Raw genomic sequence first — 17,692 nt, 5'->3', positions numbered from 1 at the left:
GCATTAGGGAGCTCTCCACTGCTGTTGGAGTGAAGTGATGGCCATCTCTGCCAAAAGCAGGGACAAACTCATGGCACTGAAGGCTGGGGGCAGCAGCAGAGCTGGAAGACTTGGATTAAGGGAGACAAAAGCCCTGAGCTCTGCTGTGCCACAGTCAGGAGAGAATGTTCTTCTGTGCATGCTAATATGCCTTAATAACCTCATTAGGCATAGAGGCACTCAATAGACAAAGCTCCTCCTTTATTCTTTAAGAGAATTTCAAGATTTGAGGGTAAATCAAGGATTAGCAGGCCTTTCAAAGGCTTAGGGAAGTGTTCTCTATGGCTGGGATTAAATTACATTTTTATCAGGCTGTAGAAATGGGCTCTGCTTCCACCTCCCAGAGTGTGGCTGGTCGGGCTGGCGTGGGGCTGAGTCCCACTGGCAGCATCAGCCCAACACTGAGCTCAGGAGATCCAATGCTGGTTGGGGATGAGCTAGAGAAACCCTCTGGAGCTGGGGAAGAGAGCATTTAGCCATCCTCTGCCTCCATCCCAGCCCAAACACAGCCTTATCTGCTGTATCCTGCACGTGGGGCAGTGCCTGCTCTGGGGGTTATCCAAAACCAAGGACTTTAGCACCAAAGAGCACCGAAAATTCAGGAAACACCTGCATCTTTGCACTCTGGCAAATCCTTCAGATTCTCCTCAAGAAAACGCCATTGGTCTGTGCCAAATAATTAATTATAAGAGTCTGCAACCCTGCTAACCCTGTTTTATTTCCTCTGACATTGCTTTGCTGAATTTGGCAGAGGATGTCCCATTTGTTTTGGTGAGAGCAGTAGAGAGACTGGATCACTCTAGGAACATCTCTTAGGAGAATTTAATCACTCTAAAAAGCAAAGGCCAGTACTGTGCCTGCAGAGCAGCTGGTCACAGAGCTGTCCTGATGGGACAGCACTATAATATCAGCAATAACAACACCAGAAGCCAGATCAGCTCCCTTGGCTGTGGATGAAACCCCCTGTCTGTGGGCAGGGCATAGCTGTAATCATGCCAATTGTTTGCTTTATTTTAAACTGTGTGGTTTAACATTGCCTTTATAATTGAGCTTTGCCATAGTAAAAAACAGGTTAGAGGTGCACCTGGGGATTGGGTGGTAAATCTGTGCCTGCCTTGAGGGAGGGGGGAGAGACTAGCTGACCTTACAGTATCTATGTGCATGTGTGTGTGTGGATATATATATTTATTTATATATACAAATATTCAAAGAAGAAGGTTCTGGCCATTTTCCATGCCCTTTGACCAAGTGCTGCGCTATTTCAAGCAAATTGGAGCATGAGACCAATAGAACAAACTGCAATTTGCTTTAGCAAACATTTGCAGAAGCAGAAACCAGGCTCAGCTTCTTGATGCAACAGAATATAACCCCACATACCGAGGAGAGGGGAAGGGGAAGGAACCTTACAGCCATGCCCCCGTGGCAGGGAGGGGACCTTTGGGCTCTGTGGGCTTTGCATTGATATAAAAGCCCATTTTTGAAAAATCACAGCTCGTTCACATTAGGGATTTGGGCAGGTGTTAAAATCCTTACCACAGCCCATCTTGTGCATCTGTGTAGCTGCTCTGGGTCCGCCTGCATGGACCACCTGTCTCTTCAGATCTAACTTTATTCTTTGCTTACGTTTCCCTAAATGCCTTGGGCAAACAAATGTAGTTCTCTTAATGAAAAATGCATATATTTTGGTTAAATGGATCTTGCTGTCATTGAGTGGCTGCCTTCCCCTCAGTCAGGGCTTGCTAACAGGCTGGGCTCCACACATGTGCCGAATCCATCATCTGTCACGAGTGTGCACCGAGCCATGTAAGGACCCAGCACTAACTCTATTTCCTAGCAACCAGAGGAAACCATCACACACACCACTATTTTTCCTCTGTCAGCAGGATTGCTCCAATTTATGTAACCTACAAAATGTGTGTTATCACCACAATAAACCATATATTCCGAGGTGTTATTTACAGCCAGATAATCACAGCCCTGCAGGCCTGGTGCCTGATATGTCCTCGCTTGGGACCTCAGTTCTTTGGAAGCCCCATAGAAATGTCATCCAGGGCTTCTTTTACAATGGCACTATCCACTTAATTATTGAGGAAGATATCAAATGGTGTGTGGCACGCTGGAGTATGAAAAAATAGCTGAAACCAAGTGGTGCTCGAGGGCGTTCATCTGCAGGCTGCAGAAGGAGTGGCTGTGACTGAATAACCAGGTGGGATGTGTCCAAAGGGGCTGCTGGTGAAGCTTAGCTCTCAAAAATGAGAAAGATGAAAGTATGGCAGGGCAAATTCATTGTAGGGAATGTCTAGAAACAAGGTTTGTGGGTGGCCAGCCCTGCTGCTGGATACCTGTGTTGCAATGAGGCTGAAGGGACGGCGCATCACTCCAGGGTAGGAGCATCCCTGCACGGGCTGCTCGGGGCCTCTGCAAAAAAAAAAATGGGGTGTTTAATTCTTGCAGAGGATGGTTTCTTGGGGAATTTGTCCCTTGTGGTGTCCTTAATCCCAGCGCCCCATCCTGCTGGGTGGCCTCTCTGCCGTGGGGGAGTCAGTGGAAGCCTGGGAAGGAGCGGGTGCCACCTGCCAGAGCAGGATGCTGATCCAATTAACTTTTCTAGAAGAAAAAGGGCTTCTGGCTCTTTGGCGCATTTGCAAATCACAAGAAGCAAATGATTCAATCAACAGATGAATATCAAGCAACCTTAGTGAGCGGCTTCTGCATCATGAGCCTGTTTAACAGCAGATTGAGCTGCAGATTAGTGAGACATTAGAGCACAGTGTGATGCATCACGGCGTAAATGGGAAGGCTGAAATCAGCACGAGTTTCCTGGAGAGCTGCTTTATTTTCCTGTAATGCCAAGCCCATTATAGCCCAAAGGTTCTTAAATAACTCTTCTTGCAATAGATAATAATACAGGCTATGGAAGAAAATTAGGGAATACAAAAGGAGTTAGAGCTGTGGTGAAGAAAACACCGTTTGCAGAAGGTTCAATAGAGTGGGAAAGCTGTGCAGCAGGAGGGGGCTCAGAAATTCATAGGGGCTCATTATGTGATCCTTGCCATGGTCTAATCCAGAGCCAGAGTGTCCCGTGGGACACCTGCTCGGATCAAACACCCTCCCAACACCCCACATTTCCCTCCCAGTGTGAGGAGACATACTCAGCACAGCTGAATCCACACCAAGCCTCCACAGCAACCACAGTAATGATGATGTAGGGGGAACATCACACCAGTTTTAGGTCTGAGGCTCATGGAGGAGCCAGCAGTGCTAGCCTGACCCTCCAGAATGCCTGTGCTGGCTGCAGCCAGCGCCGGGCTATTTGGGTTGTGACAGTGATGCAGAAGCCGCTCGCGCTGTGAGAGTGATGGGTGCCTCACCTTTGGGATGCATAAAGGCACCCATTGCATCAGTTAAACAGGAGTGTGGCGGGCTGGGGAGTTTATGTTTGCTCATTTGTTAGCTATTCAACTCAAAATAGCGGAGCCTATTTACACATGTAGCTTATTATGTGGAAGTATCACATGATGCATAATGCGGCCTCCCAGTTAGAGCAGAGCATCATGATAATGACAAACAAGCCCAGGAACGTAAGGTAATGCTTGTTTTTCTTGGCTGAAGCTGCTCCCTATTGAGGTAGCAGCTTAGCCAGCTGAAAGAGAAGCAAGGTGCAGAATAGGTGTTGACACACATCCCTGGCACACTGCTGGGCTTTCTGAGGGTTGGTTGCCTGGCTGGCTCTGGTGCTGCTGCTTGACACCGTGCTGGCTGTGACCACCCTGGAAGTGAGGTGTGCACAAAGCCTGCTCCAAACCCCAACAGCCAGGGCTGTAAGGGGAAGTTCTGGCAGGTCTCTGAAGTCTGCAGGGTGGTGGTGGGCAGCACTCACTCTCCCCTTACAGCTCTTTTCCCCAGGTCTGGGGGTGTGTGTACAAGGAGCTTTGTGGTGACCTGAGAAGGGGAAGCGAGCAGTTTAACGACCTGAGAACCAAAAAACCCCCAGAGGATTATTTTTAGCTCTCAGCAGCTCCTGCTGTGATTCAGCATGTGGCCTGTGTACGGCTGACTCAGCCTAGCTGAGGATGTCATGCAGGGAGAGGGATGGATGGTGAGGATGGTGCAGAATTACTGGAGTTCCCCTGGCCCCCTCAACAAGTCCTGGTCCAATGAACTCTTCTAGCTGGAGCTGAGTTACACTGGGATATTGGCAGCAAGGCTGGTATAAGAAATTCCACTAGCTGGAGCAAGGCAGAAAATGTGATTAAAACTGGTTCAGATAACTGTATCTGTGTCCAGAGAGTGCAGCAGAGCAACCTGCTGTGAGCTAGCTCTGTGTCCAGGCAGCGCCTGGCACTGAGGGTGGACAGCCATCATCTGAGCAGATACAAATTGGGCACCTCTGTGTGTCAGGCAGGCACCAGATGGGAAGCATCAGCTGGATGGGGTGGTTTGGCTGAGCAGAATGGCCATAGCTGGAGGAGGAGAAGGGAAGAGAGCAGCCCTCAACATCCTGCCAGCCCAAACCTGTGTCTCCGTGGTTATATGGATGCCTCTGTTTGTAGCACAGGTGAGAGGAATGAGGAGTGGGTGTAAAGGAACTCCAGGCAGGGTGCTCAGACCCTGGTGTCAGAGGATGTGACTATGACAAAAGGTACCTCTTTGTCCTCATGCAAACCTCATTCTTTGGCCAAAAACTACACTCAGCATCAGCTCCTTGCTCTGTTGGGGGGGGCAGTGTTAGGCTGGATACCAGGGAAAGGCTGTGGGGCACTGAACAGGCTCCCCAGGGCAGCAATCACAGCCTCAAAGCTGCCAGAGCTCCAGGAGCATTTTGACAACACTCTCAGGGGTCATGGTGTGATTCCTGGGGAGGGTCAGTGCAGGGCCAGGAGTCAGATCTGATGATCCTAGTGGATCCCTTCCAACTCAGGATATTCTAAGATTCTGACCTCTTTTCTTTAAACACTCTCCAGGACATTATGTGAAGCTTTTCCATATTTTCTTACCCCTTCAGCCCCCCCATACTAAATTAAGAGACTGTTTTGGCACACCATATTTTAAGTGCTCTGGGGCGGTTCAGGGGCTTTTGGAGGCTTTCCTTGCTTCTCCCTTACAAAGTCCAGGTGCCAAGGCTGGTCTGGGGGCCTGATGACAGCCGAGGGGCTCCTCTGTGCCCACAGCATTTTCTGCTCTTTCCCACTGAGTGATTTCAGTGTGTAACAGCATTACCGGAGCTTTGGCTTTGTTGAAACAGTTGCAGCAAATTAAACTTTCTCCGGGGCCATAAGAGCATGTGTGCGCTTGGAGCGAGCGTGGGATCTGCCACCCTCTCGGGCTGCCTTCCAGCCCCTTGGAGCTCGCGGTTCTTGGACCGATTCCCTGAAGGATTCATTTACCTCTGTTTACAGCTCAGCCGCTCGTTCCCCTCAGGCTTTGGTAGATGAAGCTGGGCTGCTTTTAGTGCAGAGGCTGCTGAGGGCAGGGGGGAGCAGAGGGAATCCCTCTCCCACCTCCTCTTGCTTGCACCTCTCATTTCAGGGAATGCCCCTTTCTGCTGGCTGCTGCAGGAGTGGGGCAGGTCCGGCCCTCAGTGAGTGATTTACACTCAGTGATTCTGGGGATAATCGTGTTTTGACTGCAGCTGAGCAGGCTGGCTTTGCAGAGAGCCCAGAAATACACAGAGCAGCTCTGGAACGTGCTGCAACCCCACCTGTGCCAGGCTGCTTTGCAAAAACCAGCAGCCTGTTCCTTACAGAAGATATGGCTTTCTGCTTTAATTGTATCCCCTTTCCCTCCCACAAGCACAGCGCAATCCAGATTCCCCCAAGGACTTTTAGAAGCCTTTCCAAGGAGGGAAGGATCAGCAAGGCAAAGTTTGCTGTGAGCTCTACATATATTTTGAAGTGTTTCCATCTTGCGCCGATACCCATCTGTGTATTTCTGTGTAAGCATCTTCAAATCGAAGCTCTGATGTGCTAAAATATGTCCCAGACAGTTTTGATGAGACACGACACTCCCAGATATGCATGTTAATGATAGGCTGACTCCCAAATTCCTGCACTATGGGTAACCTGGGTGTAGAAAGGAGTCACCACCAAATACGTTTGGTACAGGGCACAAAACTGCTCTTCCCATCTGGACAGGACTCACTAAGGAGAAAAACACCCTCTTGATTACATTTTTTTTCCTCCAGTGTGGTATTTTCAAAGAAAGGATGCATTTGTTGAATGAAATAAATTGTTGCATTTGAATCTCCTATTCAGGGCTCTATTTTACTAACTCCTGGTGACCAATGTACATGAGATGGGTTCCCTGAAAATTCCCTGGAGTTCCTGAGGTATCATCTGTAGGTGGCTGGGATTTGGTCATCCCTACTGCCCAGGCTGCCCCTCCCAGCCTTCCATGAGAGCAGCAGGCAGGGGGTAGGGAGTAAGGACCAGATCATTGCCTTCAGTGTTTACTTCCTTAGGGAAGGCTTTGGCCAATATCCCAAATGATCCAGCAATATGAGTAAAAGTGTTCAGGTTCAATCCATTTCCAACTAGGTATCGTGGACCAGGTCTCTGAGGGTGTTTAGGGGTCTGAGTGATCTGGACTTGATCTGGGTCCGTGTTTCTGGCCAAAGACACTTTAATTAGGAGAAAACAGACTGCGATAGTAACAAGTTTTAAAAGTTAAATTAATTTTTGTGCAGCACGTGGCCTTTGCAATACCTGCATCCCTTGCACTGCTCCTACGTGGATTACCAATGCTACCCAGGTGCCACACAGACTCTGCATGTGACCATCTGTCAGAAGCTGTTTGTCACTGGCTGTGTGTTCCTGATGCTGCCTGTCCTCTGCTAAGCCCGAGGCATTTCAGTGGTGATTTAACATGTCAGTTGTTCTGAGCTGTGCCAGGAGCATGTGGAGCACAGTGCAGGAACGGCTGGGGTGCTCAGTTTGAGAAGGGCTGGAGCTGATGCTGAGCTAAGAGCTTGGGGCAGCTTCAGTACACTCAGGATGCTCTTACAGGTGCCTCTCATGGGCAACCAACCCCTACTAACTTCCTACTTCTGGGCATTTTCCTTTGTTTTTCCTGCTCCCTACTTATTTCAGAAATGGTTTGTTTATAAACAACAACTTTTGTGTCCCTGCTTAGCTCAAGAGCTGTAGTTTGAGCCGCTGGTATGGTCCTTGCTGGGCTCTAAGCTGGCCAGGACTCTGAGCCATTCCTTCACATCCTTCCCCAGACAGGAGGGGACAGGTGGCTGGCAGCTGGGGCAGAGGTGAAGGTGTATTTGGGATCACAAATAGAGCTCTGTCCCAGGCAGCAGCGCTCGGTAGCAATTTCTTTACCTCGGCATGTGCCGGCCACTCGATAACCGGGGTAAACTGCTCCAGCTCCGGGTGTAACCTGGGATTTCTGTGAGCAGATCTGCTCAAGCCTTTGAACAGCAAAGCACCTCTTTGTACCTGCACGTTTGTGTGCAAGACATAAGCTGAAATCCTCGGGTGATTCACGGGCTTGTCCTGCAGCAGTGATTCCCCCAGCAGACACACGATGATTCTTGGCGGTCCTTCCCAAATCCGATTTGTTAGTCCTGATCCAGTGTCTCTCCGGTTTTGCTGCTGCTGTTGTTGTTGTTAATAAGTAGCCTGTGAAACCCTGGGAGGCAAATAAATATTTCGGTGGAGTTGGGCAGAGGAACCTTTCTTTATTTCCATGGTAACTACTTCCACTCTTTTAGGAAGCACATTTTCCAGGCAGCGGATTTGTCGACCTCGCTGTGCCGGGGGGATGGCAGGGCAGGTGGAGATAACGCCTTGGCAGGAATGGTGTCCGTGCCCTGCCACATCCTCGGGGTGTTCGGAGGTCACATCCCCGCCTGTCCCTGCCGGGCTCCCGCGTGGCACCGCAGGGAGATGGAGCCGAGCCGGGCGGTGTTTTGGGCTCTCCTCTCTGCAAGCGCCTCCGGCTGCTCTGCACCAGCGCTGGCAGCTGGGAATTCTCTGCCTTTGCGGAAGCCTTTTGCTCACAGTTGGAGCAGAAATGATGCTGCGGCGGGGAGCCGGCACTCGCAGCGCTCCAGCCCCGTCCCGCGGCTCCTCCCGTGGGCACAGCCTCGCTCCTCTCCTGCTCACAGCCTCAGCTCGGAGCTCCGGCAGCGGGTGGATGTTCATAAACGTGTTTTATGCCCTTTGCTGGAGACTCACCAAAGTGGATTAGTTTACATGAGCTTCACAAGCAATTTGCCGGCAAATGAGGTGCAGCCACCTCTTGTGTGGACCTGAGAGCCTCCGAGCTGGGAGTGAGGAATAATAAAGCTGGTGGGTGAGAGTGCAAGGGAAGCTGGATGTGGGAGGGAATGGAGAGGCACAGCAAGAGCATCCTTCTGCCGGGAGCAGCTCCTCTGGCAGCTGCGCTGCACATTGAGCCACTGTCAAATTTGAGGGGGAAAAGGCAGCTTGCTTTTTCAACCACAGTGTTTTCCTTGGTTGTTTATCCATTTTATTCCCCTCCCTGCCTACAGGGTGGCTACCTGATGACTGGGAGGACCTTAGCCCCATGCAGACCTTCTCCCAGCCAGGGGACCCCACCAAGCTCAGAGCAGTGGGTTTTTGGAGGGGTACCAGTGCAGCCTCCAGTGCCTGACCTTTTCCAGCCACAGCTGGCTCCACATTGAGTTACAAATCAAATTTAAAATGAAAAGGCTCAGATTTAGAAGCTTAAAAGTCTATTGGTGTATTGTCTGGGCTGTAATTAGCCACCTTTCCCTTGCCCTGTGGGAGCTGGGCACACAGGGAGGGTATGGACACTCATCCTACTGGGTCCCTGATGTTTCTGATCTCTGCAAGGGAAAGCTGAACAAATATGGGATCCTTAAGTTTAGAGATCCTTAATAAATGTAGGGAGAAAGAGGATTAGCTTGATAAAATCAAAACAGAATTTTCTTCAGCTAAAATAAAAACAAAAAAAATTAGTCTTGTATCAAATCAAATGTTTCATTTGACCTGGAGCAAGGTTGTTCTTTCCTTTCAATTCTAATTTACCTGTCCGTTAAAGGCTTTTTAAATTCAACTTCATCATAAATCACTATTTAATTTAGAAATAAGCAATTTAATTTTAAAAGAGATTCAGAAATTTCAGATCTGGTTGTCTGAAACTTTGTGGCAGAGGAGGGATTTCTGTTCTCAAGTGGGCAGACCTTTGTGCTCATCCATTAACTTCCTCTGTAACAGAGCCCGTGGGGTTTTCACTTCTTGATGTGTTTGTGGCTCTGACAAAAATAACAATACTCATAGCAAAAAGGTTTGGTGCTGGATCTGAGCATGATCCCACAAACAGGGAATGTGCAAGTTCAAGGCTCTCATCCCTGTTTTTTAGGGGCCATTGGGGACCTACAACAGACCTGAGCCCAGGTGTAGTGCACATGATGCCTCTAATAATGAGTAGATGAAAATTATCTGATTTAATTACGAGAAAGGTGGGGATCTCAAGGCTGTGAGGCAGGCTGGTGATCTGCAAAATTGCACACAGTATTTCGAAACAAATGGCCACGTAAAAATATCCCAGGCCAAAGTGATCAAGGCCAGGCTGGATGGGGCTTTGAACCTCTCTAGTGGAAGGTGCCCCTGGCCATGGCAGGGGGTTGATCTTTAAGGTCCAACTCAAACCACCTTATAATTCTATAAATTCAGTCTATAATTCTGATTCTATCAACAAGTCTATAATTATGATTCTATCAACCAGTCTATAATTCTGATTCTATAAACAAATTAATAAAAGACAACTTTGGGCTGCAATCTGCATTTGAGCTGGTCTTTAATACCTACTGCTACCTCAGTGCTTTTGTGGCAGGAGAGCCCTAAATCTGAACACTCAGGTAGCCTGTTTTTACAAGAAAGACAGAGTTACTCAGAGTGCGAGGAGTAAGCTCATCAAGTGCTTCTGTGTATGTTCTGTGCAAGGTCACCTCTGCAACAACAGAGAATTTTTTGCCCACCTGCTAAGGAAGCAGTTTCCCCTCCTGGGATGCTTTGCTTGGGGTCTCCATCTCTTTCACAGGAAGCTTTAAATAGATAGCTTTAAATGAGTAAGACTTACATTGGCAGGGTTGATAGGGATGTTATCTTCCCTTCTTTCCTGCAAGTCACAGTCTCTGCTCACATCCAGAGGCATCAGTCTGCTGGGAATGCTGCCTGCAGTGCTCCACCAACCCACCACAGGCAAGGGACAGTCACCAAAAGACACAGGATGGACTTTGACACAGCATTTGATCTGCACGTGAGGCTTTTTGCTTTCAAGGGGAAAATCTGTCTATTATAATTTCCTGCCAGTGGGTAAACTGTGCTTGTCAGCTCGTGTTAGGAAAAGGCCATTCCTGGGAGCTGGGTTTGCTGAGACTGTGCATCTGTCTCCCCAAAGGAGGCCTGCAGCCCTTGCTGAACATTGTCACTTGCACTTCAATTTCCAGGTCAGACCCAACAAATTGCTGCTCGTTCATAAAAGGTGAATGCGGTGATCCCACGGGCAGTAAGCCTGGATGTAGGATGGTGTTATTTCACTGCACTCCTATTGCTCTCGGTCAAGGTCGGGGCTGCAGCCACTTTATAGCTCAGCAAAGCTGCAGAAGACCAAGGCTTTTCAGGAGGGACAGCAAAGACTTTGTGGGTTTACCTGTCTCTTCTTTCCCTGGTCCTAAAGCTGCCAGCTGGGAATCCAGAGAGGAGCTGCCCTGGTTAAGAGCAGCTATGGGGAACGGAGGGATCGTTGAGAAAAACAGCTAAAAATATTAATTACTAAAGTTCACTGTTGAATAACTTATTTGTAGCTAATGAAGCTGGTAAGATCCTAGAAAACAGCCACCTGAATGTTTTGAGAAAGTTAACAACAGAGGAGCTGGGGTTCCAAAGGTAATTCATTTGATGCTTTCTATCCTCTCTGCCTGCTGCCAGCAGGGAGCCTTCACACCTCCTTCTGCAGGAGAGAGTTTCCCTTTGGCCACTTCCTTGTGACAGATGGTATCCTAAACTGTCCAGAAAAGGTGATTTTAAAGTAAATCAGAGCCATCTCCTCCTGCTGTCCATAACACTGTCAGAATTCCTCCACCAGCCATAGTGACAACCCACTCTGATGATATCTTCTTGGAGACTGCCCCAGCTGGTTAGGCCAGGGTAATCTCCTTTTGTCAGCCCAGTATCAGCTTCCCAGGTTTGCTCCATTGATTGTTATAATTAATGCTTATTTTATTCAAAGTGTCAAATTGCTTCTTGATGAAGCAAAGGAGAAGCACTTCACTGTAGAAAACGCGACAGTGTATTTAATTGGTATTGAGTTGCAGCCACCGCTAATGGATTTTTAAAATACAATAATCAAAAGGAAATTGGCATAACATGACATGGAGATAAAATGTTCTGGCGTATCTGGTGACCTGCCCTGGTGCATTGTACTGCTGTGACTTGGGTCAGGGCAGAATACAGAAACCAACTTCATCATTCTCAAGCGAAATGCAAACAACACAACAACAACAACAATAACAATAACAATAATAATTTTTGAAAGAAATTCAGTGGCTTTTCTGATCTCAGTTGTCATAAGACACTTCTCTACAACTCCCTGAAAGCTGGTTGTAGTCAGGTGGGGGTTGGTCTCTTTCTCCAGGCAGCAGCTGACAGAAGGAGAGGACACCGCCTCAAGCTGTGCCAGGGGAAATACAGGTTGGATATTAGGAAAAAGTTTTTTGCAGGAAGCATGATAAATTAGTGGAATGGTCTTCCCAGGGAGGTGGTGGAGTCACCATCCCTGGATGTGTTTAAAAAAAGATTGGATGTGGCACTCAGTGCCATGGTCTAGTTGAGATGTCAGGGCTGGGTTGGACTTGATGATCTTGGAGGTCTCTTCCAACCTCGTGATTCTGTGATGCCATGATTTTGCTACTTGTGTTGACACCAGCATCTCAGGTCAGCCCAGCAGAAGTTGTTCCATGTTTCTCCTCTGGTACTTCACATGAGACCCTCTTCTTACTGCACCTGGCCTTGTGATTCCTTGATGGATTGAGTAATCCCTGTTGCCTGTGGAGCCCTGCAGAGTGAGCTCCTTTGAGGGTGTGGGAAGGGGTGGCTGCTCCTCGGAGCACCAACTCTGGGAATTTGAGCACAACCTGATGGAAAACTTGGAGGAAGTCAAGGAAGCCTCTTTTTCTGATGTGTTTTCTTCCATCCTTTAACTTATCAAACACCAGGGGGGTTTGTTTGAAAACCCCAATGTGTGGAAACTGGCTCTGCCTTTAGCCAGCCACTGATTCCTCCTCTCTGCTCAGCTTCCTCCAGGCTCTTACTGCAATTGTCTTTGGTGGTTTAACCATCACCCAACAGGCTTTTACAAACCCTGCCAGTTTTCCTCTTGTGCCATAAACCTTCTGTGTGTTCCCACGGGGCACAAACCTGGTAAACAAATCGCTTTGTCACACTCAAGCCGCGTCCTTTCAACAGGCACCGTCATTTTCCTGCGATAGCCTTTGCTGCAGTTCACCTCATGCTTGAATACTTTGCTGAATATGATGGGCTTAAACATGTGCTAAGTGCTTTGCTGAACTGGGTCTTTCTCCTGATTTATGCCAGGGTAGATTAAAATAGAATCAGCCCCTTAAGTGGTCCGTGCCGCGTGTTGTCAGCGCACCGAGACACCGCGACGGCGCTCGTGTTTTAATTAAAGGTTCCGCCTATTTACACGGAGTCAATCAATCTTGGCACAAAAATGTCCTTGCAGTGGATTAGCACCACAGTGCAGACAAATGGCATTAAGCACAAATGGCTTTCTGGAGAAGTAATTCATCTGCATGGAAATGAAAAATACAATTATTTTAACTGATGCTGTCGTGTAATCAATCATGCTGGGCGTGCCACGTGCCCCCTGTGTGTGCAGGGATGTGCTGGCTCTGGCTGAGCTGGGATGGCAGTGTTCAGACTGATGTGTTGGGTAGCCAAAGGAATCCAAATGCCTCCCAAAAAACACCACCTGGCTCTACCTGGGCTTCCAGATCCAGGGATAGGATTTGAAGCCGGGCTCAAATCCCTGCAATGGTGTTAATTAGGTCATGTCTAGAGCAGAAATGAGCAGAACGTGGCCTCACTGATAGGGTTTTAGTGGGCTTTAGGCTAATGGGTGTTTTAATGGGAAAACACAGCATTCCAGCCTGTTGGAACAGCAATAAGGGAATCTATGGGCCATCATTAATATACTCCTGGTGATTAAAATCATTCTTCCCTCAGACCTGCATCTCAACACACTCAAGGCATTTATTAGTGGTCCATTATATGCCCACTTCAATCTTACTGCTTAATTTGAACACTAATTAACATCATCATGCCTTCTAAAGCACAAATGGTACTTGGTAGGATTTCATTATCTCCATGCTCTGTCTGCAAGCAGAGAGAGCTGAGCTCCATCTGAAAAACCACCTCCTTGGACTCGTGGGTCCCAGGAGGGCTCCTCCTCCATGTCCCACCTCCCAGGTCTCACAGCTAGGGGGGAAATTGGTGGGAAGCAAAGCAGTGACTTCATTTCCCGAGGCACTGGGGCAGTAGCCAGCAGGACAGCTGAGATGTCTAAACACTGCTTAATTATCTGACTGAACAGAGGCCCAGGGCTTGGGTTTGCTGCTGCTGCTGTGAACTCTGCTCGCTCTTGCTGGCCCGCCTGGAGCAGGGGGAAGGCAGAACCAACCCAAAATGGAAAGGTTTACTGGTTCCAGCTCTCCCTTGTGCATTGTGCTGCCTTTTCAGGAAGGATAGAGTTCAATCAACCTTTGAAAGTCAGTAAGGGGTGTTTTTCCCTCATCTAAATTTCTTAAAATAAATCTCCTCTGCTGCAGTTCAAGCCCTACCTCCTTCCCAGCAGTAGGAAAAATGAACATCAACTTTCTGAAGGAAGCTTTTCTAGATTTGGGGGCTTTTATCATCTCTTCCTGAGGCTTTTCTTCTCTCTAAACTGAATTATGAAGATTCCTACTACATGTTCCTATGGGGCAAGAGCTGTGCTCTGTCTCCTTGTCCTGCTCCATTTCAGCTCCTCCAGCTCCTTCCCACTTAGGCACTGTAAGGTTCCTACTGCTGTCACCTCTGGCAATAGCTCCTGCTGGAATATTGGCTTCCCCCTACTCCAGAACAGGGATTTTTTCCTTCATGTTATAATTCCTAGGTCCTCTTCTACCTCTTAGGCCTGCTGCCTAAGCACTTCTTTTGTATTTTATATTTTTATAGTTATTTATTCTTAATTAAGTGCTGAAGGTTCTTAGGCTGCTGGGCTGCTGCCTGTTTTTTTAATATTGCTTTTCCACTTCTCCAACAGAACTCTTCTTGGTGATATTTGAGCTTCTCTAGAGTCTAATAATTTCTATTATTAGTCTTTTGAAACAGCAATAGATTCCCATTTGACAGCATCCCCAATAGTTTGAATATCGAATATGAGGAAAAGCATTAGAGGGAAAACCTGCCTGGTGGGGAGGGAATGTTCTGCTCCCTGTTGCTTCCAGGCTTTGCAGGAGTTAGTTTCTCTTCTCTGAAATGCATTTGTCACCATCTCCTTGGCGTTGCTGTAGCTGAGAGGTGGGAGGGGGCTGTGTGAGTGGGGGTCCCTCCGTGCCCCAGTGGCTTTGCAGAGAGCTGAAGTGACAGCACCTCAGGGCCAGAGCCAGTGCCCACAGCATTAACACCTCAGAACCAGCTTAGCAAGGATAGGCAAAGGTTAGGGATGCTCTTTTCCCCTTTAGGATTGCTCTCCTTTGGCCTTTTGGCTCAGACTGAGGGCAGCATCAGTTTAACACCTGATCCATCCCCTGTCAGAGGGCTCTCGGTGCTTTTGCAAGGGATTTGACACCGTATCTATTTCTTTTGCTGCCAGCTCGTTACGATTCCTCCCCTCACGACCTGGGGTTCAGCCTTTGCTGCTGATGTATGGACTGGTGTGGGGAAGCAGCAAAATTAAATCCAATTTCTCAGCACAGATAAGCAACCCCAAGAGTGGGAATATCGGCTCTGTCTCAGCATCAGGCACAGCGCTCCCCCTGCAACGGCAAAGACAGACAAGGTGTTGGTATGAATAAAAACTGGGTGCCAGGGAGAGGCTGTCAGTGACATTACTACCTGTCACACGTGTGTAAAGTCATCAAACAGCGGGTGGGCGGCCGTGACAGCCCTGGGAAAGACATCTCTATTAGCGCTCAGCGCCGCGCTGGGGTGAGGCTGCAGCGTGTTAAGGGCAGGCAGGCTGTTCCACTTAAGGTGGAAAATGATATATTCGGCAATGGGAGTAATTTGATTTGGCTGAGGTTCACAGCGTTTTGGAATCTGATGTGAGTCTTCCTGCTATTGGATACTGCCCCAGATTCCCAGTGCTGCAGCATATTGCATCTCCCTTTTGGGCTGTGTGGAGTAAATGAGCTTCTGAGCATGATGGTATGAATTTTGTACCCAGATGGGCAACTTCTCTCCTCTTCTGGTATAAACTGGATTTTAACTTCGCAAGAAAATATAGCAAGCAGGATATTCCTGCACCATCTGACTTATAAAAACAGCCAGTGATTGCATCCAGAGGCTGTTTTTCTGTCCCAAAATTTTCTGCCCACCTCAGGTTACACCTTCATTCTAGAAATAGCCTTGGCCAATGCTGGTTTGGTACTGGAAAGGTTTCCAGGACGAGGATATTTTGTCCAGAAAGTGGTTGAGATGCAACTCCTACAGCAGAGAGGTGTGGATGTGATGGAGTCTGGCATCCTCACAGCTGGATCACCAGGGACTGGGTCTGAGACCTGAAAATCATCACTTTAAGGAGGTGAAGATCTACCTGGAGCCACTGTGGGCACCTGGAGAAGGAGCAGGCCGGAAAGGAGGGAGCTGCACAGTGAAACCAGCTTGAAATGCATCCCCACGAGCTGTGTGTGCCAGCACTGGATGCTGTCCCACTGCAGCCACCTTGTTAAACTGCTTTCCTTCCCCTGCTGAAGCCAGCACTGATGGCTTGCTCAGGCTTGCTGGTGCTTTGTGCTGGGCTGTCAGAGGCAGTGGTGGGGCTGGGGCAGAGACAGGCTGTCCCCTTGGAGCCACTCAGGAACAGCCCAGCCCTGGGGGAGCCCTGTGGGGCAGTGAGGTGACAACCACAGCTCAGCACACCCCACTGCAGGCAGAGTGTGATGAGGACATGCACCAGCTGCCTGCTCCGAGGAGCCCGCCCACGCCGCCAGCAACACCCTCGGATTTTGTGCCAACTTTTAATTGCATGAATTTAATTATAGGGATTTTCTGGCTGTGTTGGGGGCTGTGAGCATCTCCCCTGCAGCTGGGAGTGTGCAGCTCCCTGTGCAGTAGCAGGGGAGCTCAGGAGAGTGGGTGGCCAGGGCCCAGCCCTGCTGTCACTTGGCCAGAGATGTTGTGTAGCCTCCAGCTGAACTGGTTAGAAAAAGACCCTCTTCTTTCTGGGATCCTGTGCATTTTCCTGCATTGCAAAACAGCTTCAGCAGTGAACCATCAGTCCTGCTCTTCCCTGAGCCAGCCTTCCTCTACCCTGATGGTTTGGAGCCTGCAGAAGGGCTGGGGTCTATCAAAGGACCAGCTCTATCCTCTGGTGGTGGTACTGCCATCAGTGCTCTGGTCGTGCTGCCAAAGCCATTCTCTGTATGAAACCATGCCTTCCTCAGGCATATGAGGGGTTCTAAAATCAGACCAACTCTTCTGGATCAAGGGTGGTTGGAAGAAGAGATGGTGAGTGGCCATGGAAGCCCTGCCCTCTCCCTGCCCCCTGCTCCTGCATCCAGGTAGATGCTGGAAGCTGTTTCAGGCTGACATGGCCAGTTCTGCTGTGTCACCAGAGATGAGCACATCTGTGAGTTTCAGGCAGTTTCAGCAATGCCTTAGCTACTGAAGATCAGTACTATTTGCCCCCAAGGCCTGAAGCTGAACTGGAACTTTGGGGTTAGAAGCAATTGAATTCCTCCCTGTTCCCTATGGTGTTTTGCTCTGCCACCATTTAACCTCCCAGTCCCTGCAGTAATAAGGTCAGCAGCTCTGGCTTCCTCTCACCAGCCCTTCCCTCTCAGGGGGTCCCTGGAGCTTTCACTGCTTATTCCTGCCATTTTCCCACTTTGCACTGTTTAAAAACAAGCAAGCAAGAGGTCCCTGGAGCCAACTGCTCATTTGCTGGCAAGGACTGCCTGTTAATCAATTAAAGCTCTGAGAATGTATTTGCAGCAGGGTGGATGATTAAGATGCTTTCTGTCTCCTGCATGCCTGGGGAAGGCTTGCCTGCATGGTATGAGCAGGTGTGTTGGGCTGGAGGTCCTGGAATTCTGCTTTTATAGGTCTTGGAATAAAGAAGTCGGATGTTCAGGACAGTGAGGGAAGAGATTCGGCAAAAATCTGTGTTTTCCTAATGGATGTTATTACCTGAGCCCACTCTTCAGGGTAGGATTTGCTGATCTACTCAGAAGTGGCTCTGGGGAAACATCCCCTCAGGGACCATCACGTGCAGAAGAGGTGGCTGATGTGGGCAGTGTGGGAAATGGGCTGATGTGGAGGATATTCAGGAAAATTGACAGAAAAGGTACTGCTGAAGCCAGCACTGAAACAGGCTAAAAATCATCAGTGGCACTAAACTGAGGTTCATGCTTGTGATTTTCTGCTCTGCT

Source organism: Pseudopodoces humilis, chromosome 13 (genome assembly GCF_049639895.1).
Source record: "Pseudopodoces humilis isolate 2021_Gansu_Grassland_sample_001 chromosome 13, ASM4963989v1, whole genome shotgun sequence".
In the NCBI taxonomy this organism is placed as follows: domain Eukaryota; kingdom Metazoa; phylum Chordata; class Aves; order Passeriformes; family Paridae; genus Pseudopodoces; species Pseudopodoces humilis.
Note: the sequence above shows the minus strand (reverse complement) of the source record.